Source organism: Suricata suricatta, chromosome 7 (assembly GCF_006229205.1).
Source record: "Suricata suricatta isolate VVHF042 chromosome 7, meerkat_22Aug2017_6uvM2_HiC, whole genome shotgun sequence".
Lineage (NCBI taxonomy): Eukaryota > Metazoa > Chordata > Mammalia > Carnivora > Herpestidae > Suricata > Suricata suricatta.
In genome coordinates this window covers 142,240,770-142,267,398 of record NC_043706.1, presented here as the reverse complement: position 1 = coordinate 142,267,398, position 26,629 = coordinate 142,240,770, and the positions used below count along the sequence as shown (strand labels likewise).

The following is a 26,629-nucleotide window of genomic DNA, read 5'->3' as shown; positions in this document are numbered from 1 at the left end:
GGCCTGCGCCGGGACGCGGTCTGGTGCTCAGCCCTGCGCTGCCCAGCTTTGCCCAGTCCGTCTGTCTGCGCCGCGCCTGAGCCTCAGCCGCGGTCGCTCTGTCCTTAGCACGCGTCCTGTCCCTGGTGTGAGTGGGACTTCCCGTGTTGTGTCTCTCCTTCTCCCCAGCTTTGCCACCTACGGCTTCAGCTGTTATAGTTTGCCACCCCTCCCCCCTCTCCCCTGCCCCAAAGGTGGGTGATTCCTTTGCCTTCCAGTGTTTCTCAGCAAAGTGAGTAGCTACCTTCTTCCCAAGAGGTTCTGAATTAGGTGAAGCAAAGTCAGGTGCCTGAGGTACGTCCTCCAGATGGCCCCCCGACAGGTCGGGCGGCCCCCCAAAATTCCAAGAGTGAGGTCCACTTTGCGCTCTCTGGAACCGGGGACCAGGGACTGACCTGGAAATGGGCTGCTGTCCCCAGGACCACTGCTGAGCAGGGAGGGGACGCAGCAAAGGCATATAAAAATGTGCCAACCTCTTCTTCCCTTTTCAAGTTGTATTCTTCTGGACTTGGTCTCTCAGTACTGTAAACATCTATTTTTCAGAGTTCTGACAAAGTTGACTTGGACAGTTTTAGCTCATTTTTTTGGAATTTCAGTGGAGGGGCAAGCCCTTTAAGCTTCCTGCTTTGCCATTTTTGTGAATGTCACTCTCTACAAAAAGCCTACAGCTGACGTCATCCTTAATGATGAGAAAGTTGGTGTTTTCTCACTAAAATCAGGCACGAGACAAGTGACCCCTTTCACTTTTTCTTTTCAGCATTGTACTGGAGAGTCTAGGTAACACACTAAGACATGAAAAGGAAGTAAAGGTGACATAGATTGGGAAGGAAGAGAGCAAAGTCTTCGGTCACAGATACCATGATTGTCTGTGTAGAAAATCTGAAAGAACCAACAAAACCACTCGTGGAATGAGTCAGGTGTGGTGGCCAGGCTTTTTAGTGACAGCCCCAAAGGCTGAAAGGGAAATTGATCCATGACAGAAAAATTGGCAAGCTGGACTTAATTAAATTAAAACCTTTTGCTCTATGAAAGACAGTGTTAGGAGAATGAAAAGACAAAGTACTGGCTGAAAATATTTGCAAAAGGCTCCGCTGGGGCAGGACTATTACCTAAAATATGCAGAAAGCTCCTAACCCTCGACAATAAGAGAACAAACAGCCTGACCGGAACAGACGCCGAAGATGACCCAGAGACGCCCCGCTCGCGAGTCTTCGGGGAAGTGCAAATTTAAGCCACGGGGAGCCGCTCTGCACACCTGTTAGAGTGGCCACGTCCCGACGGCCGAGAGCCCACGGCTGCACGAGGACGCGGAGCAGCGGGACGCCCGTCCGTTGGTGGTGGGGACGCAGAAGGCACCGCCGTTGGGGAGGGTCTCCGTGCTCCTCACGGGGCTGGACGGACCCCTCACCACGCAGTCAGCAGTCACACCCCTTGAAAGGTGTGGACAAAAATGAATGTTTGTATCAGGTTTCTTTTAATAATTTACAAATTTTGGAAGCAGTCAAGCTGTCCTGCAGGAGGTGAATGGACACGTGAACTGGGGTCCATCGAGATGGTGGGGTGTCGTCTGGTGCTGAAGAGAGCCACCGGGCCATGGTGAGGCACGGAAGAATTTTAAATGCATGTTACTGAGTGAACGGAAACAGGAAAGATCACATACCATATGATCGTAACTATATGACTTTCTGGAAAAGGCAAACTTGTGGCGTCCGTCAAAAGGGTAGGGGTTGGGGGTGTGGGGAGGGATGAGCAGGCGGGGCACAGAGGACCGGTGCTCAGGGAGGGTGTGCTGTGCGTGATGCCGTAGAGGTGGGTGTGTGCTCACAGACTTGTCCAGACCCTGGCACGTACGTGTGAGCTACACTGTCAGCTGTGGACTTTTTTCTTTAATTCTTTTAATGTTTATTTAATTTGAGAGAGAGAGAGAGGGAGAGAGGATCCCGAGCAGGCTCCCCAGCGTCAGCACAGTGCCCGACGCACACGGGGCTCAGACTCAAACCCTGTGATCATGACCTGAACCAAGATCCAGAGTCAGACGCTTAACCGACTGAACCACCCAGCCACCACCCCCCCCCCAGCTGTGGCCCTTCGAGCCAGAAGGATGTGTCCGTGTAGGGTCATCGATGGTAACTTCTGTCCCGTTCTAGAGCAGGACGTTGACGGTGGGGGGCTGTGGTGTGTGGGGGCGGTCCTCTGCAGAGTCTTCGGATCTTCCTCTCGGTTTTACTGTGAAATCTAAAACTGCCCCCCAAACATTCTGTGGGAAAACGAGTTGAGTATTTGGCACTTATTCTGTTAGACTTGACTGTATTTCAGGGACAGTCACTACAATTGGTTCCCCCTAAGCTCCTATATATTATAGGAGGGATGTGAACAACTCATTATTTTTAAAGATACCCTTGGCCCCGTTAAAAATATATCCTCTGCAGTCCTTTGAACTAAAACGTTAGTAACAGCCTGGCGGTATGTTACTGCGTCAGAGACAGGACATGTCTTTATCACAGTAACAGTTTGGAACTCAGCATGTCCTTTGAAAGCTGCTGAAAGACTTTAAAAAAGGCCAGGAGGAATGCCTTTTTTTTTTCTTTTAAATGAAAAAATCCAGAGATTCAGAACTGTTTTGGTGAAATGATGCTGCGCTGATGTGGGGCATCTGAGTGTCCTTCCCTAGCGCACCTGCCGGGCCCCTTCGCTGGGCGTCAGCGGCTTCATTTATAAAAGGTGGCATTGGGTGATTTCCAGGTTGCTTCTTTCTAAGACTTCGGTTTTATGTTCCATATTGATTCTTATTAGTCCTAATTTTGTATGTCTTGTTGAGAAGTGAAGTTATACATTGATAAAATAGTCTCAGAATTTATATATATATATTGCTTTTTAAAACTTGGAAATAGAATTGATTCAATAAAATGATTGTCACAGGATATTTTTGGTCTGTAATCTTATGCTTTATTACATATTTTTGCGTATTTCCCTTGGAATGTTATCCACTGTATTTCTTAAGGGAAACCCCTAACTTCTCAATGTATATAAACTCTCCTCTTGTAAGGCACTTCGATGATAATGTCATAGTTTTTTTACATACTCTGATGAAAATCCTTAGTATAGCCCCATTCTAGTCCTTGGATTCTCCTTTTTAGTTAAGATTGTTCGGGAGGAAGAGGTAATTTTTGTCTCCGATGAAGAAACCCCGATTTATCTATTGCACTTCTCCTCGGTAAGTGAGGCTACAATGTCTGGATCTAAGTAGGACATTATTAGGTGCCAGATAAGCTCCTAGTCAGCGGATTACTTGCTAGTGACTTATAAGGACGGACCCGAAAATGAGGGGCAGATTGTGTGGCTCGTAACCGGCGCTGGATAAATGAGGAGTCATGTGCGGCGTGCCAGGGGTGGAGCATGGAGTGCTTTGGGGGCAGCGGGCCCCCACGTGCTGGCCTGGACAAGGAGATAAGCAGTCCGCGGCAGGTGCACCCAGCTCATAACGGCGTGGAGATTCCAGGGCAGGCAGCCGGTGGTGGTATTTCTAACTCTGAGGTCTGAATTAGTTTGAGGACAGATCAGTTAAGTAACTTTATTTCTGCATAACCTCTTTTATCTGAAAGATGTCTCTGGTCAAGACCTTTCCCTGTCTCAGCAGGTCGGTCCCAGGGGTCTGGTCAGGCCCGTGGTCACTCTAGAACTCCCGTGGGCAGGGCAGCAGCAGGACTAGAGAGCCGTGGCTGCCCCCGGTCACTGTCGGTCCCTTGTGCAGGGGGCAGGCCCCCGCGCCCAGCAGCCCTGCTCTGGAGAACAGGCAGGGGGCTTCTCGGACACCTTTGCTTGAAACTCTACCATGTAACTGTCTTGACTGTCGGTACTTAGTCTGAAGAATAGGGATTTTTGGGAGAAAACATTTCAGAGAAGTGTTTTATGGCTAAGAGATTTTTAAATTTTAAGTCCTCTTACAAAGTCACAAATAGTCCCTTCTTTTTGAATACTCTGAATTTCCAGGAGAAAGAGAGCGAGTGCGAGCGTGAACCCATGTGGTTGAGGTGGGGGAGGGGAGTGGGTGGGTGTGTCCACGTGCACCTGTGTCTTCATCGTGTCACATGTCAGCTCCCGTTCCTGCAGGCCAAGTGGCATATCCTTTACCTGTTACTTTTAATTCTCATCAAAGCCATGAGACGGCTGTGTAATTACAGATCAGAAAACACGGTGGAAAGGCTACCTAACTTGTCAGATTATTCTGCCTGTTAATGGTAGGACCAAGATTTGAAGTTATTTTCGTGTGTCTGATACACGTGCACATACGCCCCTTATTTTATGTGTGTGTGTGTGTGTGTGTGTGTGTGTGTGTGTGTGAGTCGTTTGTACCCTCCACAGGAAAACATGATTCCTTTTTGTCAGAAGCAGTGGGTGTGTTCCGCACTTCGTGTGTGAGCTCGTGGGTCTGACTTCTTGGCAGGGAGCCGTGTGCCTGTGTCTATTTCCTGTGATCGCGGACGTGCGCTGAGTCTGTGAAGTGCTCACTGCAAAGTGGCTGCATATTCACATCGTCTCCCACGTCCTGGCTCGAACTGAAGATAAACTGGCCCAACTGAGGAAGGAACTTGGCCGTGACTGGTATTTAACGGTAGTGCAGCCGAGAAGTGCAGACTGTGCAGGAATGACGCAGCTTGCCCTGGGCACAGAGGAACGCGAGCCTCCTGCGGGACAGCCCTGTCCTTTCCGAGGCCCGAGCCTCGTGCGGGGGGCCCAGGTGCCCCTGACGTCAGAGGAGGGTAAACGCGTGCACCCTCGGGCTCCGTGTCGGCAGTTAATCACGGACTTGCCCAGCTCCCAGCCCCGAGGAGATGTTGGCGTGCTAAGAACGCCGCGTCTTCAGTGTCTGATGTTACTCCCTCCACCCAGAATGCCTCTTGGGTCTCCCATTAGGTGCGTGAATTCCATTTTAGGAACCATAGACTATTCTAGTTTCTAAATGTGAAACAAAAGCAATCTACCTGTTAAAGTGGGGTTGGACTCTTCAGTCTGACTTCTCATTATTTGTAAAGAAAGTGAAGTATACTCAGTCTGTGAAGTGTTTTAGCTGAGCGGACTGTGGGGAAATTCATTCAACAGGTACCTCAGACACGACGCCGTGTGTGGGGTCAGGGGGCCACACCCGGGAAAGGCCTGGCCTCCGGAAGCGGGTGTTGCAGTTGGGGCGGGCGCAGCGCTGACGGCCGTGTGAGGCATTCCCACGGCCCCAGTAGCCCAGTAGCGCTCACACCTCACACCGGCTGGGGGCCTGGGCGTCGGAAAGGGAAGGAGTCCTGTTACATCTGGAGGATGGCGGGGAAGGAAGAGAGAAGGGAAAAGTCAGAGGGACCGGCTCACAGCCCGGGGAGCAGGGGAGAGGCCTGGCCGGGCAAGAGGGGCGGGGAGAGGGGGTGGGCGGCCTCGCCCGTGTGCAGAGCTTCTGAGAACAAAGTTGCAACAAAAATACTTTTTCGGGGGAAATAAAAATACTTTCTTAAGTACTTTCCCAGCTTTAGATTTGAAAGGAAAGGTTTGATGTATGTAAAGATCGTAAATAAAGATTATAATTTAAGAATACCCTGGATAATAAGAATCTATACATGAAATATTGGTCGTTGGGTCGAGAAACACTATTTAATGACCTTTTTCCTCCTGTGAGAGGTCTGCATACAGTAGGTTTTGAACCTTTAATTAATTATGATGATTTGGAACTGAAAATATAAATTACCCTATAGAAAGTATAATTTTTAGCTTCCTAGGCAGCACACAAAGATCTGTCGCATTGCGGCATAGTGATTAAGAACCAAACTCTGGAGTCAGGCTAAGCCACCTGCCCGCTGAGTGACTTAGCCGCTCTTGGCTCAGTTTTCCCATCTGTGGGATGGGAACAGAGAGAAGTCGTTCTGCCTGTAATGGCTGCCCAGGGGCAGAGCTGGCTCCGTGCCTGTCACGTGGTCCGTCAGCTCAGGCTGGGGCTTGTCCTGCTCGCCCCTTCCCTCAGACCATCCGCCTGCTCCCTCCCTCTGTCCTCACCTTGTTTTCCTGCGTCTCCTGTTTTTTGGTTTTTTTTTTTAACCGAAACGTCACTTGGGATTAAATCAGCTTGGTTGAGTGTCGCTCCCCCTGGGACCCGAGTGACTCCCTCTGGGGTCCCTTGCGGAGGGCTCCCTCTGCGGCAGTGCCTCCTGCATGAGCGGTGCGGCCCCGCTCGCCCCCGCCCGTCCTCTCCCGTCCGTCCTTGCCCCGTGTCTGCTGCGCCGGGTGGGCGCCCAGAGAAGATGGTTTTCCTTTTCTTTTTTTTTTTTAAGTTTATTTATTTTGAGAGCGAGGGAGACAGAGAGAGTGAGAAGGGCAGGGGTGGGGGGGGAGAGAACCCGAAGCAGGCCCCACGCTGCCGGCACGGAGCCCAGCGTGCGGCTCGAGCCCACGGACAGAGGGAGCGGGACCCGAGCTGAACCCGAGTCGGGTGCTCGGCCGGCTGAGCCTCCAGGCGCCCCGCGGGGATTGCTTTTCTTTTGGGTCCAGGCCTCGCGGGTCCAGCCATGTGGGGGCATCGCTGAGGAGAAGCAGGCCCTGCCCGCGCCGGTGCCAGGCGCTTGCCGCCCGGCGGAGGTCTGTGTCACTCTGCCCGTGGGTGCTGGGTGTCGGCACCTCTGCGCCCTCGCTCCTCTGGGATTTGGGAGTCGGGAGCACATTGCTTTGTTTACCCACAGCGCCGTGGGAAATGAATATCCAGACCTCATTACCGAATATGTGTGCAGCTTACGAAGAAGTTCCCTCATACTGCGTTTTGTTTTCCGATATTTAATCTCCATATACCGTTCTTTTATAGTAAGTACTGAAATTACTCCGACAGTAACGTTTCATCCTCGTCTATTTAAAGTCCACATGACAGGAGGAGAAACGCCGTATTTGGATGAATAAAAAATAAAGTCCTCAATTTCAGAAGTGGGCCTTATGATGCATTTCAAATTTACTTCTTTTCTCCATGTGGAACTTGCAGAGCTAGGGGGATGGACAGTAGTATAGTGTTATCCTGCGGTGGGAGGAACAGACACCTTTCAGAGAACTTTCTGTGGGAACAGTGGTTCAGATGTTAAAGCAAAAAAAAAAAAAAAAGAAGATCAGTCTCCTGTGAGAATGTGATACAATTTACTTTATCAGATTTGGTCCATCCACCGTGAGTGGGTTCGAGCCCCGCGTCGGGCTCTGTGCTGACAGCCTAGCACCTGGAGCTGCTTCCAATTCTGTGTCTCCCTCTCTCTCTGCCCCTGCCTCGCTCGCACTCTGTCTGTCTGTCTGTCTCTCAGAAATAAACATTAAAAAAGAAAAGTCAATCCAAATTGTCCGCTCAGCAGAGGAGACGTGGTCGAGGAGCTTTGGGAGGGACTGAAGGAAAAGGATCAGGTTCTAGTTTAGTCGAGGGCACCGGGGACGTCTCTGAGGCACCGAGGTCCCCGCGTGGACCCACCCCCGGGAAATGGACTTGCTCTCAGGATCGCAGCCCTCACGGACACTTGAGTCCTGGGGCACTTGCAGCTCATCGACATGGGGTTAGTGGACTCCAGGCGGAGAAGCGACTCGAAGATTCTGGAAAACTCTGGGAGCACTTCTCAGTCCAGATCACTTCCCTGTGACCTTTTCTCAGGTGTGTTTTCTTTTTTAAAAAAGTATTAATTATACTTTACTTAAAATGGAAAATACTCTCAAGAAAGCCTAATAAATTCCAAACTAATTTGAATTAATATATTTTGCATCTCCGTTTTAGACAAATAGTCATGAGTTTCTTCCCAGAGCATTAAGGGAATTAGTTTAGCCACAGATAAATCACCATTAGATGCATGCCCTTTGTGGTCCCTGCTCTGCGGCAGGGACCATGGCGGGGATGAGACCCCGGGGCCCCCCGGCCGCCCACCGAGGAAGACAGCTTGACCCCACTGGCCCTCCGAGCGCCCCGTCCTGGTTCCCTGCCAGCCACCGCAGCCATGCGCCTGAACAGAACTTCCTCTCGCCTTCTGGAAGCCGGAGGCGGGAATCGGGCTGTGGCCGGGCTGCCCCTGGAGGCCTCGGGGCACCATCTGCCCCAGGCCCCCCTCCTGGCCTCTGCAGCGCCACTGGCCATCGCTGCTGTCCCACGGCCACCCCGACGCCCGCCTCCATCCCCGCAGGCCGCTCCCCGAGTCTCCTTACTTACACAAGGACACTGGTCATGTTGGCCTCGGGGCCCACCGCGGCTCCCACGGGACCTCATTTCAACGAATGACTTGTCCCCTGCCCATGTTTCCAAATAAGACCCTTTCTGAGGTCCCGGGGCTGGAACTCGGCGTATGAGTTTGGGGGTGCAGTTCAGCCTCAACACCCCCCGAGTGCTTTGGGACTGCCCTGATGTCACAGGCCGGCTGTCGGAGATGTGACTAAGAGACCTCAGGCACCCCGGGGGCAGCCTTGGAGGACAGCAGCACGTCCCCACGCGACCCACTGGGCTGCTCTGCTCACGCCGTGCTGACCTCCTCTTTTCCTCTCTCCTCCCCCGCCTCCCCCTTTCCTACTTGTTTGTGGTCTTCTGCGTCCTGTGTGTGGGCTCCTCAGCCTCAGCACCGTCGGCACTGTGTGTGGGGCACGGAGTGTGTGTGCGCACGGCACGCGGCAGGGGGCAGAACAGCATCCCTTCCGCTGCCCACTAGGCACCAGCGCCCCTGCCCCGCCTGTCCTGCCCCGACAGCGCAGTGCCTTCCTGGGGACCAGAGCACCCCTGGCCGAGAGCCGCGGATCTCAGCTGACCATGCCCAGGCCAGGCCTGGGGGATCCACGGATCTGAGTGTGACCAACTCCTGTTCTCGGGGGACTCAGGTTACTGAGTCTGGTCACACAGCCCAGGCCATGCAGGGGCGCAGGGAACAGTGTGTGGGGTGAGGAGGGAATGGAACGGCCCGGGAGTCCAGGGGCTGAGTCAGTCAGCGGCTTCTGTGCACATACCTTAAAGAAACGTTAGCTGTTCTTAACGGGTAGGAACAACGAGGAATTTTCTTTGATATTCTCCAGATTTTCTTCATCTTTAGTTTAAATTGTTGTTTTAGAGATATTGATCTGAAAGTTATCTTGAAGAAGAGCCAACTAGTGTCTGTGTTTTCATGTAAATTAGGTGGACAATCCAGAGTTTTCATGTGTTGATTGGAAATGGACAAATGCATTACTTTTCTTCATGGGTATAGATTTAACAACACGCTATCTATTTCTTCTTGTTATTACACCCTCCATTTGAATGTGAATAAACATTTGGTTTCTATCTTTTGAAATATTTTATAAATATTTGTTAATTTTGTATATAATTTTTGAGACAAAGAGCACGAGTGGAGGAAGGGTAGAGAGAGAGGGAGACACAGAATCTGAAGCAGCTCCAGGCTCCGAGCTGTCAGCACAGAGCCCGACACGGGGCTTGAACCCACAAACTGTGAGATCATGACCTGAGCCGAAGTCAGACACTTAACTGACTGAGGTACCCAGGCGCCCCTCTTTTGAAATATTTTAAACATTGTGTTTTTAGTATTAAAATAAACAGCTTGTGTGTCTAGTAAACTAATGATCGCTGTGCTGGGTTAGTTATTTCGTTCTTCTGCGGAGCAACACCTTGGAGAGAGCATAGTTGCTTTTTCTGACAAGAGCCTCCAAGAGCATATCAGTGTTATTTTGTTTTTTAGTGAAATTACATTAGAAACTGTGTTATCTTTCTGAGAGTCTCTTATCTGATGTAATTGAATTGCATTGTAACATTTAAATCATTTCGGTCTCTTACAGAATTCTGAAACAATACACAGTGTCACTGAACAGGGTCGTAAAACTTCATATGTGACTTGTAGAAGCTCATTTTAATAGAGTTAGTTCAGAAAATGCTGTGTGTGAGGAGAGGGATTTCCTGGGTTTAAATACGGAATCAAGGTCAGAAGCTTGGTCTCTGGGGACCTCGTGCGGATGATTATTGGCCTCGTTTCATTTATCGGTTGCCAACAATGTTGGAGAGAAGTTAAGACCTTGTGATTCGCAAGGATTGAAAGTCCGAGGCCCCTAGACCTTACCTACCCCGAGAGGACCTATCGTCTATGGAGCGTGCTGGGGGTCCCGGGCCGGGGCAGGGTCTCCCACGTGCGGGCATCCTGTGGGACTGCGGGCCTCAGCCTGTCCCCAGCCTGTCCCCAGCCTGCACGGGGCCGGCGTCTTGCTGACGGGATCCCAGATTCGGTCACAGCAAAGTCAGAGTTGGAGACTGGGGATGAAGAAAGCATCTTGTCAGAGCTGCGTCTCTGGCCAGCTCCCCGATGCGTGCGGCCTCCTCCAGCTTCACAGATGATCCATTTGGGAGATGAAAACTGAGGGCTTTTATTTGTTGTCGTTTTTTGTTTTTTCTTTTAACTTTTTGCAGGAGTTGCACACAATCTCTGCCGCTGTGGGGGATATGAGCCCATTTCTCTCTCCCTATTTTAAGGGACATTATAAAGACCATATTGTGTAGCAGTATAAGGTGTATTTTTAGTATTTCCCCCCCAAATGCATATTTCTGTTTTAATTTCAAAGACAAACTTGTCAACTTCTATTAGATTTCAGTTTTATACAGAAATATTGGTTATTTCTGAAGTAAAAATTTGCTGACTTAAAAAATGCCTCTCTTAGCTTTGCAGCAGAATTTGGTAAATAACGGTTATAATTTGGCAACTGTTAAAAGACAGTGCCCAAATTCTATGACTGTAGTTTCTTAGGTTTTGCAAGTTTTGTGTAGTTTTCTCACAAACAGAATACCTAAGTTACGTGATTTTTGACAATCTGCAATAATTTCAGTGATTTCAGCTTACATTTAAAGGATAGGTATCATAATTCTCAAAATTTTCTTTCTTTTTTAAAAATGATTATTTATGTTTTTTGAGAGAGAGACCCACACAGTACGAGTGGGGGAGGGCAGACACGGGCTCCGAAGCAAGGCCCAGGCTCTGAGCTGTAGCACAGAGGCCGGCACCGGACGCTTAGCGGACTGAGCCACCCAGGTGCCCCTCTTTTTTTTTTTTCTTTCAAGTTTATGTATTTCCTTTTATAAACTCTGGACCCAGCACTGGGCTGGAACTCGTAACCCTGAGACCAGGCGACAGACGCTTTCTGACTGAGCAGCCAGGCGTCCCTCAGACGTTTATTTCTAAAACACCTGAGATGCTTTAACCTGTTATGCAAAAAAAAAAAAAAAAAAAAAAATCGTACTACTTTTACGGTAATGAACTAATGTTTTTGTCATTATTTCTGTTTCCTGATGCTTTCAGATTCCTCTCTCCGGATTCTAAAGTCTTTCGTGATTTAACCAAGTCTTATTTTGAACCAGATGCTTATTTATGTAAAAAAAAATTAGCTTGCTGATTTTTAAAATTAGGAGTTATCAAAAGACACACACATTTTTTCATTCTGCAGATAGTCGGTTAGGTATTTATTATGTGCCAGGCCCTATTCTAGGCTGGGAATTGAAGTAGTGAAGAAAATAAAACTGGTGTGTTGGCTATATATACCAAAGGAAAAGTAAAAGAGACTTTTTGTGCATTTGTTTTTTTTGGGTGTAATACTTAGCGATTTTAGAAAGGGCAGCCAGGGAGCCGTCCATGAGAAAATGACAGTGGAGGGGGTCCTTCGGACAACTGGGCCAAGAGCCTTTTAGGCAAGGACACACCCACGTGCAAATGCCCCGAGGCAGCACTCCTGTTGTGTCTAAGGTGGGGGAGTGAGTTGACCAAGAGGGACAATGGAGACAGGTGGGCCATGGAGGTCGTTTGGGGGACTGGCTGTTACTGTGATGATAAGGAAGCCATTTGAGTGGTGGGGTGATGTGATCTGACATAAATTTTCATAGGATCATTCCGTTGCAGCGTAGGAACACATGAAGGGGGGTAAGGGTGGTAACCAGGAAGCCATTTAGGAGCAAGAAACCACTGAAAGCTGCAGGTGGGCGAGGAAGTGACCAGAGCCTGGTGAGCAGGAGTAAAGGTACTGAGGGGGTGGAGTCTGGATTTGGAGTCAGGTGAGCCTAGTGTGTGAGAGTCAGGGTCACGGATGCCTCAGAGGTTTTGCCCTGAGCAAGTGAGAGAATGGGGCTGTATTTATAGAGATGACCAAGACTGTCAAGGAGAAGGTGTTAGAGAAGTTTTGTTTTGGAAACGCATGGATTAAACCATTTTAGGTAGAGTGGCATGCTGTAAGAGTTATTATCAATGTGTTTTTGTGAGATGTACACTCTAGCTTTATAGTAGGTGTCAGCCTCAGATATGGAAGTCTTCTCATTCTCTTTCTCACAATTGTTCTGGTTATTTTAGGTCTTCTGAATCCAGGTATGATTGTGGATCAGCTTATCAATTTCTTATAAAAAGCTATAGATCAGTCTGGATAGGATAGCCATCCTGATGATACTGAGCCCTCTAATCCATGAACATGGGATATCCATGTGTTTGCAGAGTTCTTCGTTTTTGGAAGGTGGATCTCAAAACTATTTTGTTAGTTATTTGTGTATCTTATTCTTTTTGAGGCTATTGTTTATGTTCATTTTTGATTATTCCTGGTATTTAGAAAAGCAATTGATTTTAAATATTAATTATATTATGTGACCTCACTGCTTGTTTTCATATTTTTTATAGATCCTTTAAGATTTTCTTCCTATAAGATTAGGTATGTTGCTTATAAATATATACCAGTTTACTTCTTTATTAAATCTGTATGCTTTTACTTCCTTTCATTCTTTTCTGGCTTTATTACACTGGCCGGAACCATTAGTACAGGGTTGAATGGAGATGGTGGGAGCTGACATCCTTGCCTTGTTCCTTGTCTGAAGAAAGCATTCAGCCTTTTGCCATGAACCATGATGTTTGCTATAGATTTTTTCATAGATGTCTTTTATCTGGTTAAGAAAGCTCCTTTCTGTTTATACTTTGTTGGGAGTTTATGAGTATGATGGATTTTGTCATATAACTCTTTGTATCCGTTTACATGATGATATGGTTTTTGTCTTTTAATCTATGTATCATGTTAATTGATTTTTGGATGTTAAACAAAACTCATATTTCTAGGACAAAACCTTCGCAATTGTGTTCCTTATTCTGTATTGTTAGATTTAACTTTATAATATTTTGTTAAGGATTTTTGTTCTATGTTCATGAGGCATATTGGCCTTTGATATCAGGGAAGGTGCCCCATGAGTTTGGGACATCTTCCCTCTCGACTTTGTGTGGGATTGGCATTATTTTCTCCTTAAATATTTGAGATAGTTAACTAGTGAAACCATATGCTGTTTTTCTAAAAGCAAGATATGCACAGTTATTCAATAAACCTTTTTTAAAAGCTTATTTATTTATTTTGGGAGGGAGACAGAGAATCCCAAGCAGGCTTTGTGCCATCAGCGTGGAGCCTGATGTGGGGCTTGAACTCGCAAAACTTTTGAGATCATGACCTGAGCTGAACCCAAGAGTCAGATGCTTAACCAACTGAGCCACCCAGATGCCCCCAAACCATATGCCTTGTTAAAAAGCTGATTCCCAGTAATACTGCTGACCGTCTAACCTTTTATAGGTTTATCCTCTCGTTGAGTTGTTCATCTGTGTGCCCGCTGTGTCTGCTAGTTGAGCCTTTGATATTTGTGTCTTTTCACAACTTATTCCCACTCAAATGAGGATTTAATACCCCTTTAAATTTAAACTTACATCATCTGGCCTTTTTTTTTTTTGCATTTACTGCTATTTTAAAATTTAAGCAAATTTAAAATACCTTTTATTGAGAATATCATATCACCAAGTGAAAATATTTGAGATACTTGGGTTAGAATCTCTGTTGCTGTGGACCGTGGTGTCTTCCCCTCAAATTCATATGTCGAAGCCTTGTCCTCCCCTGGGACTGTTTTTGGAGTGAGGAAGTGATTGAGGCCAAATGACGTCATAAGAGTGAGCCCCTAATCGCACAGGATTCGTGTTCTTCCTCAGAAGAGGCCGCAGGGGAGGCGCGCTCTCCCCGCCGAGCACTCCAAGCTGATGAATACAGCTTACAGCTGCCTTGTGTGGTGCCCCCCTGCCCGTGCGGCCCGGGAGGGGTCCTGGACGGGCGGGGGGGGGGTGACAGCAGCACACCTCACTAGAGGACTTGTTTTCACAGGCTGCCACCTTGCAGGAGTGTTTCACTTCCAGTTGGCGGTGTTCCATCATCGTCACGCACACGCTCCGTCAGAACTTCTGTGCTTATATATATCCCTCTGCCTTTTGGTGCGAACAGATTGGGAGAGGAGAGGGCTTCTCTTCTGAGTCTGGCCGTTCATTAAACATCAGGGTGCCTGGGGGGCTCCGTCGGCTAAGCATCTGACTTGGGCTCAGGTCATGATCTCACGGTTCGTGGGTTCGAGCCCCGCGTCGGGCTCTGTGCTGACAGCTCGGAGCCTGGAGCTGCTTCTGATTCTGTGTCTCCCTCTCTCTCTGCCCTTCCTCCACTTGCCTGCTGTCTCTCTCAAAAACAAACATTTAAAAAAGTCTACATCTTTGACAGTGGTTGGTAGTTATACTTTTTGTTAAAATGGTTATGGGAGGTAACGTAGTTTGAGAACTGCATTCAAAATTTCTCTTTACTGGGTCACCTGCCGGGGCTCAGTGGTATAAGCATCCAACTTCGGCTCAGGTCATGATCCCATGGTTCATGAGTTTGAGCCCCACATCAGGCTCTGTTCCTGCTTCAGATTCTGTGTCTCCCTCTCTCTCTGCCCCTCCCCTGCTCACGCTTGCTCTGTTTCTCCTCAAAAAATAAACATTAAAATATATTCCTGTTAAACTGTAATAACAATAAAAACAATTCAACTTTCAAAAGTATATTTGTTTCTATTTTTTTGCAAAACAAATTACTACAAATTTAGTGGTTTAAAGCGGTGCCATTTCTTAGCTCACAGTTCTGTGGCCTAGTAGTCTGGGGCTGTGGGACCTGTTTTGTTGTTGTCTTGTTTCTCACAAGACTAACACTGAGGTGTTCACCGTAGTGAATTCTCATCCAGAGGCGCTCTGGAAACCTCTGCTCCCAAACTCATTCGAGATGCTGACAGAATTCAGTTCCTTGAGATTGTGGGACCGGGGTCCCATCTCCTGGCCGGCCGTCAGCGTGCGGCCTCTCTTGGCACCCAGAGGCCGGCTGCCATCCTTGACACGTGGCTCTCGTTCTCAAGGCCACGGAGGCGCGGTGAGCCTGCCTTGGGCTTCAAGTCCCGCTCTCCTCTTCTGCCGCCGGCACCAGCAGGAGAAAATCTTTGCTCCGAAAACGGCTCATGGGATTAGGTCGGACCCAACTGGATAATCTCCTTATTGTAATGCCTGTCTCGGTGTAACACAACCCAGTCATGAGAGTAAAGCCCGTCAGATTGCCCAGGGTGTGGACACTGAATCTGAGGGCCCTGCTGGCCACAGGATGCTTTTCTGTAGGTGATGGTCTGTGGTTTTGAATCCTGACGCCTTGAATAGAGGGGATTAGTCAAAAGATTGACTACACAGTCCAACTGGAAAACTGTATACATTGCTTTGAACTTTTATTATTATTTAAACATTTTAATTCCAGCCTAGTTAATATGCAGGGTCATGTAGTTTCAGGCGTGCTGCGCAGGCGTTCAGTTCTGTACATCCCCCAGTCCACTGTCCCTCCCCGCAGCTCCCCACCGGGAGCCGTCAGCCCCTTCTCCGTAGTTAAGAGTCTGTTTCGTCTGTTGTCTCTCTCTCTCTCTTTTTTTTTTTTTTTTTGGTCTTTGTTCATTCATTTTTATTCTTAGATTACACATGAGTGAAGTCGTATGGTGTTGTCTTTCTCTGACTCACTTCACTTGCGTTATTCTCTGTAGATCCACTCATGTTGTTGTGAATGGCAAGGTTTCGTTGGTTTTTTTATGGCTACCATTCCACATATGTTTGTGTGTGTGTATATAGACCACGTCTTCTTTATCCGCTCATCTGTTGACGGACACTTGGGTTACTTCCATGATTTGACTGTTGTAAATAAAGCTGCAGTAAACAGAGGGGTGCCTGTATGTTTTCAAGTTGGTGTTTCCTGTTCTTTGAGTAAGTACCCAGGAGTGGAAATACTGCATTATGTGGTAATTCTACTTCTAACTTTTTGTGAGGCGTCTCCATACTGTGTTCTAAGTGGCTGCACCAGTTAGCATTCCCACCGACAGGACTCGTTGGTTCTTTTTTCTCCGCATCTTTGCCGACACCTATTGTTTCTTGTGTTTTTGATTTTAGTCTTTCTAACAGGTGTGAGGTGACATCTCATTGTGATTTAAAAAATTTTTTTTAATGTTGATTTTATTTTTGAGCAGTGGGGAGGGACAGAGAGCGAGGGAGACACAGAATCTGAAGCAGCTCTGTGCTGTGAGCTGTCAGCACGGAGCCCGACGTGGGGGCTGTGAGATTATGACTCGAGCCAAAGTCGGACCCCCAACCAGCTGAGCCCCCCAGGCTCCCCACTCTCATTCTGGTTCTGATTTGCATTTTCCTCGTAATGAGTGATGTTGAGCGTCTTTTCACATGTCCGTTGGCCATCTGGGGTACCTCTTTGGAGAAATGTGTGTTCATGTAAAACGGCATAATCTTTTTAATGAGACCATGTAAACTACACTTTTCTTCCATGATTTTAAAAAATAGTATGGGTCAGAGATGCAAATTATATTTTCTTTTGCCATATAGGTTGCAATGCAATATTCTGGGGAAATCTGATTCATTTGTAAATCTGTTACCAATGTGGACGACTTTCTAGTGTGTATCTTTTAGCCCTGCTTTCTTTTGGGCTGCACATTTAGACTTCCTACCACTTGCTAGATTATCACCATGCAGTTAATCTTGTAGGCCACTGCGGTTTGGCAGATCTCAAACCAAAACCACTTTTTTTCCCATGAATCGTTTATGACCCCCTGTGTTTCATGTCACTGTCCGTTACCAAAGCTGGACATGGCTGAGTCCCCTTTGGTGTTTCCTACTCCTTGTCTTTTTAAATCTGTCACTAGTTCTTGTTGGCTGCCTTACCCAGTCCTACAGAGAATTTTAAAACTCCACAAGCTTAGGGAAATTGTTTATTGTATATGAACCATGTGGATATGCCTTGCTCTTAGGCATTCAGTAAACATTTACTGAGTGAATGCTTGAATCTCAGCGTTGAGAATGAACGGTGCCAGACATTTTGTATTCAGCTGACGTACTGTACCAACCGTGCAGCCTGCTTATCTGTGCATCTCTCAGCGTTTTCTTATGTTCCCTGCTTCATCCCAACACACATTACAATACCCGACACAGTAAGACCTCAGTACTGGTTTTCAATGAATGACACTGAATGGAGAAGTGTAAGTAGTAATATTCTCTCATAGAGGAAGTTTAGAAAAATACAATTTCTGGGCCAATGTATCATACAGATTTTTAAGACGGTGTGTTTTCTAGTAAAGAGAAAAGTATGACTTTCAGTCGTTTTGAGGAAATGTCTGTATTCTTTCATTTTCTTTGTGTCAAATTTGTATATGAATACATGACTCTTAAATCCCTTTTGACAAGTAAAAGGAGCGGTCTATAGAAATCCCCGACACACGGAATTTCTATACTTTCACTCTTAGGGCTTAATTCTTTCATACTTAGATACATAAAGATGCTGATGTGAGTACTAATGGAACATATCACCGGGGCATTAAATGGGCCTGAGAAATGACTGTTATTTTGATTGTCTTCTCTAAGTCCTGGCTGTAAAACAGAGAACACTGTGCTTATTGATTCAAAGTCTGTGTATTTCTCACAGCAGCCTTTCTTTTTTGCGAGTTTCTCTTTTATCGTTTTCTGTTCTTTCTGTTTCACGACATTAAATTGCGTCACATGAAACACGATTTTCTTTCCTTTATAAAGTACTTAAAAACCTTTCTTCAAACACTGCATACCACTGTAAGGTTTATTTCCGTGGCAGTATTTATCATTAGGGTTGTTTTTTTTTTTAACATTTTATCAAATGCTTTACCAAAAATCTCAGTATCTAGTAGTAGGTTTAGAATTTTTCTTGTTATCAGTTTAAACGTGTGAGTTGTACTTGCCCTTCAGTAGCCAAGATGACTGTCCACGGATGCGTTGTGTGTTTTGTGGCTGGGGTGCCGAGTGTATTCATTCAGCATTAGGCTTTTCTGCACGTGGTGGCTGTGGTCCAACATTTGAGAAGCCACTTTCACTTCCGGGTCAGAGTTTGAGCTCCGTGCTCTGGTCAGTGTTACCATGCGGCTCATGTTAACAGCGTTGCCTCCGCCTGCTGCTTTTCAAGGTCAGTGGCTTCTCAGTCCTTGGGCCTTTCATCCAGATCAACCTTCCCAACTCCCGAATCATTTCAGCCTTGTCACCCCATCCAAAAAGGGGGAGTTTTGTCCCTCCTGCTGTCTTCAAGGCTAGAACCTTGAACTTCCTGGGACCGCTTCTGTCTTTGTCTCTAAGCTGCTTGCTTCTTTCCTGTTTTCACCCATCTTTTGATTCACTGATTACTTCCTTCAAGACAGCCCTCAGGTTCACTTACAGATTTGCCGTTAGCTGCCTTCCCCCTGCGCTCTGTGGAGTGTTGTTATGTGTGTGCCCTTGGAATTCATCTTCCTCTGGCCTGTCCAGTAGACAGTTGACTCAGCCCAGCCTCTGGCACCCATCCGTGTGTGGTCCCGCCTGGGCTCCTGTGCAGCGAGTGGTCAGGTGTGTGTTTCTGTTAATGCGGTGGTTAGCGGGGCAGTCTCTGGGCTTCATAATTGTCAGTGTAAATGTCATGGGTATATCCAAAATATTACTATTTCTGAAACACACCTAGATGAAATATTTATGGGTTTTGTGAAGTCAAATGACATTTAAACAGTAGCAAGATTGGATTTCTGTGAAAATCTTAAATCCTAGAATTTCTTACTATTTTGGACGATTGTCATTAAATGTAACTTACCAACCACTTAGTATGTGTGCAGATCTTTGTGTATGATTCCTGCAATTCCTCTAGGCTTCCCTACAGCTCTGCTCCCTGTGGAGCAGGTCCTATGTCCGGAGCATCTTCTGTTTGTGAGGATGAGGACTCTTAGAGGGCTAAGTGACTTTCTTAATGCGAGTCTGGTATTCGGAGCCTGGAGAGCCCAGGCCGTCAGGTTACTTTGGGTTTACGACTGAGCTTGAGGTGAGGAGGTGAGAGTCTTAACCCTTTGTGCTATATAACCTGTGCCCGCATATCTGCCTCTGAGTTTAGACTTGACTTCGGAGACGTAGTTTTCTGAGTCGTGGGAAGGGTGAATTTTGGTGTCCTTAAGCTAATTCTTTTCATTTTACTTGAAAAATCATTGTTTTCATCCTTATCACTTTGAGCAGCTTCCGTTTTTATCTGCCTTTCTCAGTTAAAGCAACTTGCATTGATGTTCTCAGCCAAAGGAAAACACGTACTTAATTTTATTTTGGCTTAGAAATCCTGCAGTGTGGGATTTGCCTTCTGATAAACGCAAATTACGATCCTTAGAAACAATGTCTTCTCCGCCACCAAATCTGTGAACGGGCTTGGAAGAAATCGTCATTTTGCAGGTCACATTCCTGGCAGTACGTCTAATCAAGGTTCATTAAATAACTGCTTTTTAGGTTGTAGACAAATCGTCTTTCAGCAGGAATGTTCTTGGATAGAAAGAAATTACGTAAGTGAGGTAGATGGAGGCAGGGATAATTATTATAAGGGATTACATTTCTTTCAACTTTACTGAGACATTATTGACTTCTATGTAGTTGTGAGGTGCACACCTCGATGATTTCATATGTGTATATACTGAGAAGTGATTACCAGGTCAGTTAACAACCCCCCCCCCCACTTTTTTTTGTGCGTGAGGGTAACTTCTTTGATCAACTCTCTTAACAACTTCAAGTATAGGATATGGTATTGTTAGTTATAGTCACCAGGCTGTACATTGGATCTCCAGAACTTACTCGTCTTCTAGGGATAAGTCTGTGCTCTGACCAACACGCCCCCCCCCACCAGCTACTCTGACTGACACCCCCTCCCGCACAGCTACTCTGACCAATATCCCCTTCCCCTGCCAGCTTTTGGCAGCCATCATTCTAGGCTGTATATCTTTGAGTTTGGCTTCTTTAGATTCTGCCTATAAATGAGATCAATATTTGTCTTTCTCTGCCTTATTTAAGGATAATGTCTTTAAGGTCCATCTATGTTGTCACAAAAGGCAGAGTTTCCTTCTTATGACTGAGTGACATTCGTGTGTGTCTGTGTGTGTGTGCACGTGCATGTGTAAACACCCCACCTTCTTGATTCAGTCATGTGTTGTTGGACACTTAGGTTGTTTCCAAGTGTTGGTTATTGTGAATGATGCTGAATGAACTTGGGGGTGCAGATTGCTCCTCCAGACAGGGATTGGATTTCCTTCTGGTCTGTTCCCAGCTGTGGGATCACTGGCCTTTGAGGAGCCTCCATACTGGTCCCCACGGAGGCTGCGCCAATTTACGGTCCCACCCGCAGAGCACAAGGGTTCCCTTTTACCCACAAAAATGCCGACACTTGTTATTTCTTGTTCTGATGATAGTCCTTCTAACACATGTGCAGTGATGTCTCCTTGTGGTTTTGATTTGATCTCCCTGATGGTGAATGGTGTGGAGCGCCCTTTTTGTTAAATTCCAGTGTAATTAACGCACAGTGTTCTGTTAGTTTCAGGTGCACAGTATAATGGTCCACCGGTCCTGTGCCATTTCTCCCTGTCTTCACTCCCGCTGTCCTCTTTGTCCGCTTTGTCTGTATTGACCAGTCTGTTTTTTTGTTTGCCTCTTTGTTTTCTTTGTTCATTTGTTTTGTTACTTAAATACTGCATATTAATGAAATCACATGGTATTTGTTTTTCTCTGCACATCTTTTCGTGTATCTGACGACCATTTTTATGTGTTCTTTGGAAAAATGTATATTTGAGCTCATTTTTAAATCAGATTATTTATTTTTTCGCTTTTGAGCTGTATGAACTCCTCATATGTTCTGGACCCTAGTCCCTTATCAACTCTGCAAATATTTTCTCTCCCGCAAAGGTTGCCTTGTCACTTTGCCGATTGTTTCTTTGGCTGTGCAGGAGTTTGTGAGTGTGGGTTTGCTCTTGTCCTGCGGGTTTACTTTTACTTTTGTTGCTTGTGCTGTAGGTGTCATCTCCGTAAAATCCTTGCCAGGACCAGTGGTAAGGAGCTTTTTCCATATGTTTTCTTCTAGGAGTTTTATGGTTTTGGGTCATATTTTACTTTTGTTTATTTGTGAGAGAAAGCCAGCTGCAGAAAGGTGCAGGGGAAGGGAGAGAGAGAGAGAGAGAGAGAGAGAGAGAGAGAGAGAGAGAGAAAGAGAGAGAGAGAGAATCCCAAGCAGGCTCCATGCTCAGCATGGACGTGGGGCTCCACTCCACCCCCCTGGGATCAGGACCTGACTGAACTGAAATCAAGAGTCGGCTCCACCAACTGAGCCACCCAGGCGCCCCCGTTTCAGGTCTCCTTTCAAGGCTTTATTCCACTTGGAGTTCAGTTTTCCCAGCACTGTTTGCTGAAGAGACTGTCTCGTCCGCATTCAGTCTGACAGGCCCCCTTGTCCCTGGAGCGCACGTGCAGGGTTACTGCCCGGCTCTCGGTGCCGTCCCGTCGGGCCGTGTGTCTGCCTCGCTGCCAGCACCGTGCGGTCCTGACGACCGTAGATTTGCGGTGAAGATGGAAATCATCACTGTTGTTCCGTCTCACAGTCCCTGAGGCTCGTCACGGTCTGTGTGGGTCAACGTGAATTTAGGATGGTCTTCCTATTTCTGTGGAGAATCATAAAGTATTTGTTCTTGTGTCCCTCCCTGTCTTTCCTCCTTGGTTGAAAACAGTGATGTCATTGTCTTCGGGGCTTCACAAAACCCAGAGAGCATCTTAACTGTTTGTATTATAACTTGGGAGCCACGTCAATGATCTTGAAAGCCATCGACATCTGTCACATGATAACCTTTATTTATCGTGTAGAAAGGCCTTTGCCTTTTTGATTAAAGAAGGCAAAAAAGAAACTACCTTTAGAGCCCACTAATCCCGTCCCTTTTTTGATAAATGGTTAGAAGAAACTGCTACCTACTTATATTCATAAACTCATGTGTACTAGTGCACTGTGGGGGCTCTGAAATGAAGGCTTATGCGTGCACAAGAACAGATTTCCGGAGCTGGTGCGCTTGCTCTCTCTCTCTCTCTCTCTCTCTCTCTCTCTCTTTTAAAATTATTTTTATGTTCTTAAATTTATTTTTGAGAGACGGAGAGAGACAGGGTTGGTGCTCTCTTGTAGGTGCCTTGAAGGATGTCAGATTAGGAAAGTACATTCAAAATATAAGGCAATTCAAATTTTTCAGAAAACAACGTAGTAAACTGTTGGACGGAAAAAGAAACATGCAGGGTAGTGCTAGCGAAAGAGAGACTCTCGTCTGGTCTCAAGGAAGACTGGGACTTTGAGCAGGGGCAGTGGGCCGAGACGGGGAAGGGTCTTCAGTGTGGACACTTGGGACCCAGACCTGGATGGGGCTGTGCTCTTGGGGCTCGGGCGGTTTCCGGCCGACACATCTGCATGTCTGTGCAGTCACATTAAGACAAAGATTGACTCCTTGATTAATTCATTTAATGAGCTGGTCCTGTGCTGGGGGTTCCCAAGACTGTCTTAGAATTTGGTGACTCGCCAGGGAGAATCCAGGACTCAGCATACAGTCTTACTCATGGTTAGGATTTCTTATGGCCAAAGAGGGGCGGGGGCAAGCAGCCGTAAGGAGCACGGCGGGGGAGGGCTTGGCACATTTGAGGAAATGGAGGAGGCACGGCGAAAGTGGGGTCTCAGATTAGACTCCTTTTCAGGGCTAGCCTGTGACTCAGGCCATTTCTGCTCCCAGAATCTCTCCCTACCTTCTTATCAAGCCCGAGATTGAGCAGTCAGGTTTTTCAAAATGCAATATGAGTTAACATGTGTAATACAGTTCCAAAGTGGCACTAGTTGGTGGTGATCCTGTTAAAGGATGGTAAGATCGGACAGGAGAAAATGGCAGAAACAAGGGTGATTGTGCTGTAAGAGGTGAGGTTTCAGGGTGCCTGGGTGGCTCAGTTGGTTAAGCGTCTGAGTTTGGCTCGATCTCGCGATTCCTGAGTTCAAGCCCCACATCAGGCTCTGTGCTGGCAGTGTGGAGCCAGCTTCACGTCCTCTGTCTCCGTCTCTCTCTGTCCCTCCCCTGCTACTCACTCTTTTCCCTCAAAAATAAATAAACATTAAAAAAGGGGGTGAGTCTTTATGCTAATTATCTTTTTTCCAACCTTCATTGTTGCTCCTGGGGCCACTAGAAAGCGAATCCAGTTACTTGTCTGTGTTCGTTTTCCTTTTTTATAGCACGAGGATTACAACCCACTTAAGGCACACTCGTTTTATTGCGCTTCACAAATAATGCGTTTGCTCGTTTGTGTTACAAGTTGAAGGTTTGTGGCAACGCTGCTTGAACAAGTTCACGGGTACCATTTTCCAACAGCATTTGCTCACTTTGCGTGTCTGTCACAGTTTGGCAATTCTTGGCAATATTTCAAACGTTTTCACCATTATGATTTTATGCTGATCAGCACGTCACCGTTGTAATTGTTTGAGGACACCTCGAATGGCGCCCATATAAAATGGCGCCCTTCATCGATAACGGTGCTTTCCGACTCCTTCACTGACCGGCCATGCGCGGTGTCTCCCTCTCTGGGGGCCTCCCCTTCCCTGGAACCCAGCAGTATGGAAATCAGGCCAGTTCCTCACCTCCAACGGCCTGGCGCGCTCAGGGAGAGGAAGAGTCACACGTCTGTCACGTCACAGCAGAAGGCGGCCATGACGCAGCTTCCTGAGGAAGGCACGCTGGAGGCTGAGAGAGGCCAGCGGCTCGGCCTTTGGCATCAAACCATGAGCCACTTTGTGAAATTGAAAGAAACGTTTGTTACTCTAGCGAATATGCAAATGATAGGAAAGTGAAGCAGCCTTATTGCTGATGTGGAGAAAGTTCTAGTAGTGAGCCATACTATTTTGTGTAGTTGCTCACCTGCAGGAGAGGGCTACTGAACCAATTCACGGTGAAAACTGGCATATAATGGGGAACAGACTAAGCATTGACCCAGTCATATTTATGTGAACTAGTTAACAAGGTGCAGTTTGTGATCTTTCAGTTAATAAACCAAGAAGGCATCACAGAATTAGGAAACTGGCATTTTCAAGCCCTGATGAATTAGTAACTCTTGGACCATGGATTCTGCTCATGTCGCAGATGGAGAGGCAGCCAGATGGTGGAAACCTTCTGACAGAAGAGCACAATCCCACTTCGAAACTGGCCTGCCCACCCCCAGCTCGAACCTCAGTTTGTCCAGGGCTCAGATCTCAGTTTTCAGGAAATGCGAAGGGCAGTTACACATGGTGAACACCACCGTAGGGATACAGTGAGAAAAATATAGACTGTAGAAAGGCATAGAACTAAAGATGTGTTTTCTTCAATACTAAATTATAGTGGGGACAACGAATGGATGGAGGGGAACTTACAGGATAACAGAGACCTCGGGAGGAGAGCACAGAAAATAGAAGCTTCAACATTTGGATGTTGGTGGTCTGAAAAATAATGACTAATATCTCTGTGGATGTGATCATAACATCGTGGTTAGAATAGTTCTTGTTTTTCGGAGAGGTTGACATCTATGAATGTATTGAAATGATGCTTGAGATTGTTTCAAAATTATATGAGAAGAGAGTGGGGGGGCACAGATGGAAGATACTGGCTCGGAGTTGATTATTGTTGAAGCTGGGCGTTGAGTACATGAGAGCCCATTATGCTGTGTGTGTGTGTGTGTGTGTGTGTGTGTGTGTGTGTGTGATGATGTGTTATGTGACCAGAGGCTTGTGGGATTTCTGCAGAGATGGAGGAAGGTCGCCTCGCAGTACTAGGTTTTTAAAACAAGATGAAGAATGAACAGCCATTGCTATTAGCATTTTGTCACCGATACTTTGCATTACCCCTGCAGCACAGCGAAGCTAATCCTCTTCATTGTCACCCTCTGGTCCGGTAATGAAATACTAGACTAGGAGGGATCATTGTGACTTTGATCTCTTTGTCTATTTCATGAAAACAGTTACTCAGCATCAAAAATGAAGCTGTTCCTTATCTGTTGCACAGGTTGTTGACTCGGTCACTAGCCACGGCATCCACTGTCTTTACAAACTACTTATCAGTCTTTATTTGGCTGTCCCGCACAGGCCTTCAGGTTCAGGGCCATGTGTCAGCATTGCGTGTGCCACTCCGCTGCTTTCGCCATGGTTTTATTTAGATTGTGGTCCTTTGTGGCCTTTTCAGGGGGCATTATGGAAATAATGAATTCATCCAGCCGTCTCCCACTCCGTGTGCACGGTCAGTCTGTTAGTGTCTTTGTGCTTCCCTCCTGTCGTCTGCGACCTTGACCCAGCCCCTGCTCCTCAGCGTCCCTGCCACGGGTGGGAAAGTAAAACAAATAAATGTCGCACAGATGAGAGAATGCTGCTTATTAGTAGAAATAAGTATGTTTAAAAAATGTTTCTTTATTGAGAGAGAGAGAGTGATTTAGAGCACGAACCAGGGGAGGGGTAGAGAGAATAGGAGAGAGAATCCTAAGCAGGCTCCACACTGTCACTGCAAAGCCTGACTTGGGTCTCCATCTTACAAACATGAGATCACGATCTGAGCTGAAGTCAAGAGTTTGTGACTGAGCCACCCAGACGCTCCATGAAGAATTTTTCATATATATTATTTCACGGTTCCCTGTCACCTTATGGTCTGTAGGCTTCCTTGTGTGGCGTTTCAGTGGCAAATTCTTCATCCTTGGATGCTAGTGTATGCTAACCACAGACTGGGCTGACCTTATCACTTTTCATTGGGTTTATTCTCAAAAACAAACAAAAACCCGCTTAGTCTTTTTTTTTCCTTTTTTTTTTTGACATAAACAAAATGTACAGGCCATAGGAAGCTATGGAAACATCAAAACAAAGTCAGAAACAAAACAAAATGTCCATACACGTAACATTTTCCAAGAGTGTGGAGACTTGTGATTTCATATTTTATTCTGGGTTGGTCCTGTGTTGGCCCAGAGGGTCTTTGCAAAATTGGATGTTAGTAGGAAGTAAAGGTGGATAACATGTTCAAAAAAAGGTGAGGGAGGTTGCTTTTGATGCCTAAGAACCTTGAACATATGTTAAATGCTAAAATAAAAATGGAAATTTTAGGGGCACTGACTGGCTCAGTCGGTGGAACATGCAATGCTTGATATCGGGGTACAGGTTCGAGCCCCACATCCTCGCCAGAATCTATGTTCTCTTGATTTGTTCATTTTAGCGACTCTGACTGGTATGAGGTGGTATCTCAGTGTGGTTTTGATTTGTATTTCCCTGATAATGAGTGACACTGAGCATCGTTTCATGTGCCTGTTGGCCATCTGGATGTCCCCTTTGGAGAAGTGTCTATTCAGGTCTTCTGCCCATTTCTTCACTGGATCATTCATTTTTCGTGTATGGAGTTTAG

The 26,629-nt window shown here is 46.6% G+C and overlaps 1 protein-coding gene and 1 long non-coding RNA gene across 6 annotated transcripts in view; one reads left to right on the top strand and one right to left on the bottom strand.

Moving 5' to 3' along the window:
- The window catches only part of PDE10A (phosphodiesterase 10A), a 227,918-nt gene that overhangs the window by 21,733 nt on the left and 179,556 nt on the right, over positions 1 to 26,629 (top strand). The window lies entirely within an intron of this gene.
- LOC115296012 lies at positions 23,477 to 24,812 on the bottom strand. Its single transcript, XR_003910682.1, has 2 exons — positions 24,628 to 24,812; positions 23,477 to 24,008 (listed from the first exon to the last, which is right to left on the bottom strand). It is a non-coding gene; the product is annotated as an uncharacterized LOC115296012 (long non-coding RNA).